Source organism: Girardinichthys multiradiatus, chromosome 18 (assembly GCF_021462225.1).
Source record: "Girardinichthys multiradiatus isolate DD_20200921_A chromosome 18, DD_fGirMul_XY1, whole genome shotgun sequence".
Lineage (NCBI taxonomy): Eukaryota > Metazoa > Chordata > Actinopteri > Cyprinodontiformes > Goodeidae > Girardinichthys > Girardinichthys multiradiatus.
The window spans coordinates 17,916,845-17,919,508 of record NC_061810.1 but is presented as its reverse complement, the minus strand read 5'-3'; the positions used below and the strand labels follow the sequence as shown (position 1 = coordinate 17,919,508).

Here is a 2,664-nt window from a genome sequence, read left to right as displayed (position 1 = left end):
GCGATCTGCTCAGAGAGGAAAGGCGTTCACCGGTTTGGTCTCTCTGTGCCTGATGGAGGCTCCGGTGACTCCAAGATATCCCAGGACATGCTCTATGCTACAGAGATGGAAGCAGGAACCAGTTAGTGCCATGTAAGACTAACACACACCGGTGACATGATGCACACATGTATCACAAACAGCTGACAGATTTGTTGCTCAGCTTTGCCCTGAGCATTCAGTCGGACAATCACTGCATTGTGTTCAGGCTTCAGTTGGATATGTGCTGAGATTGTATCAATATAATCTCATCTGATGCTGTAAAAAAACAAAAAAAAGAGCACTCAGGCAAATGACTGCCTGGGTTTTCAACCACAAACAGGTTTCTGTTCGAGGAAGAATTTAAAGCATTTTTATCCTCTCATGTAACTTGCTTTAAGGCACATTTGGACAAGACCTGTATTATCCTGCGCACATGGCAACAGATTTAAATAAACACATTTTTTGTAACTTTTAACAAACCACTTATACAGCCACCCCAACAAAGGATGTTCAGTTAGAGCTCAGAGGAGGCAGCTGACCATGATGTCACAGTACTGAAACTAATCAGCCGTTTTCATTGATAAAACAAACCCCTACAAGATCCTTTTAAAGCCCACCAGTCAGAGTCTTTTTGTTACACCTCAGGACCACAGAATGGCCCCTTTATGATCTGCTTAAACCTGTAGTTGACCGCTGTCTGCTGTGTTTGTCCTGACTCTGCTTTGGCCTGACAGGGACGACCCTCTGGTGTCCTAGACAGATGGACTGTGGTGGCTCATTGGTCATGGTGTTTAGGGGGGACACTGCAATGGACAGAATAAACCAGTTGTCTATACCAACACCAAACACCATCTGAACTGGATCTATCATCAGACGCTGGTAAAAATGACATGCTGTATTCAGAGGGCTCATTTAAGAAATGTTGCTGTTTATGAAATGAGATTCTTTTAGTGTTGCATTAAGGCATGCGCTTTATTTAAGATGGATTAACCCTCTAGCGCTGTGGGGGCTATAATACAAGAATTTTTATATTGCTTGGTGTTATTACTCTCATGTAACTGTTTGACAAATGTGTGGCCACAATGTAGAAAAAGAATTATAATAAAAAGAGTACGTAAATACCTTGTTAATTCAACAACTGTTGTGGCTCTATAATTAATATCCTGCTGATCTTTAACTGTTGTTTGGATGTTGTTTGTATGGGGAAAGAATAGAAAAGGGGCCTTTTTTGTTCCATTTTGCAAGCAACACAGAACCAAGTTCATAGTTATGTCTCTGTTTTGTTTTTACAGAAGCTTCAAGATGTCTGACATTGGGACCAAAGATGATACGCCTGAGACGAGTTATTTGCGTTATAACATTTTCTACACTTAAGCTTTTGATGTGTTCCCTTTAATCCTGTGTAATGCTGATTGGGTTATTTTGATTTCCTTACATGAAATAAAAGTATATATTTCCACAGCTTCTAAAAACACAGATCAGCCACAATTTTAATATATGCAGTATAAAATGTCATGAATTGTCTAAAAGTGTTAAGCTGTTGTCTCAATGTTTATCTTGACTAGTTGTGCTGTGAAAAAAGTATGTGCCCCCTTACACTTTTGATCTATTTTTTTTTTTACTTTTTTTTTGTCACACTTAAATGTTTCAAATCACACATATTTTAATGTCAAAGTTCACCTGAGTAAAAGAGAAATTCAACTTTTGTAATAATTACATCTGTCCATAAAAGTACTTGCCTGCTGTACCGTATAGTTGTGCAACGATTTGCAGCAACAGCTGTGGAGTAATTTTGGTTTTAGTTTAGCTACATTGGAGAGTTTTCTAGGGTGAGCAGACTGTTTAAGGTCATGCTACAGCATTTTGATTGGAATTAAGTTCGTACTCAGACTTGGCCACTCCTAAAGTCTTTATTATTTATTGTTTGAGCCATTTGGAAGTGGACTTGCTGTGTGCTTTGGATCAAGAGCTCAAGCTCAACAGCCGGACATTACACCGTCGTCTCTTTAGTTGACAGAATATTCATCAAGGGATGTTTCTGGCAAATATTAAACCTTTGTGGCTTTTGTCTTTGAGGAACACTCATGCCATTTTTTCAAGCTTTTTCCCTTAATAATTAAAATCATCGTTTGAAAACTGCTTTTTGTTTTGACTCAGATTGCCTGACTTTAAAATTTGTTTAATCTTAAACATGTATTTGTGACAAGAAATGAAATCTTGAAACTTGGCATGTTTTGTGAAACATCCAGCTTATGACATGCTCTTATTTTGTATTTTGGGATGAGATGCTACTGCGTTGGAATAAATGTTACCTTTGCTGTGACATCACTGTCACGTTTCTATATCCAATGATTGCCTTGGCAGCTCACACTTGAGTGCCCTCAAGAGGTTATCTAATTATTTGATTAATTAATAAGAAACTAAGTCCAAAACCCATCATGCCAGCCACTGCAAGGATTCATCATGCTCAGGCAAGCAAATCTTCATCTGTGCAGACAGAGCATCTACATAGTGCAGCATGAGATTAAGTAATATTAATTATGTCATTTACAATGACATTAAAGTGACATGGACAATAGTGGGATGGAGGTATTAGAGGGGAAAACTAAAAAAAACCAAACAAAAAATAACACAAGGATTCTC

The 2,664-nt window shown here is 38.2% G+C and overlaps 1 long non-coding RNA gene across 1 annotated transcript; it reads left to right on the top strand.

Moving 5' to 3' along the window:
* Window positions 1-2,333, top strand: LOC124884759. Its single transcript, XR_007042499.1, has 3 exons — window positions 1-132; window positions 756-900; window positions 1,314-2,333. It is a non-coding gene; the product is annotated as an uncharacterized LOC124884759 (long non-coding RNA).
* The last annotated feature ends 331 nt before the right edge of the window (window positions 2,334-2,664 follow it).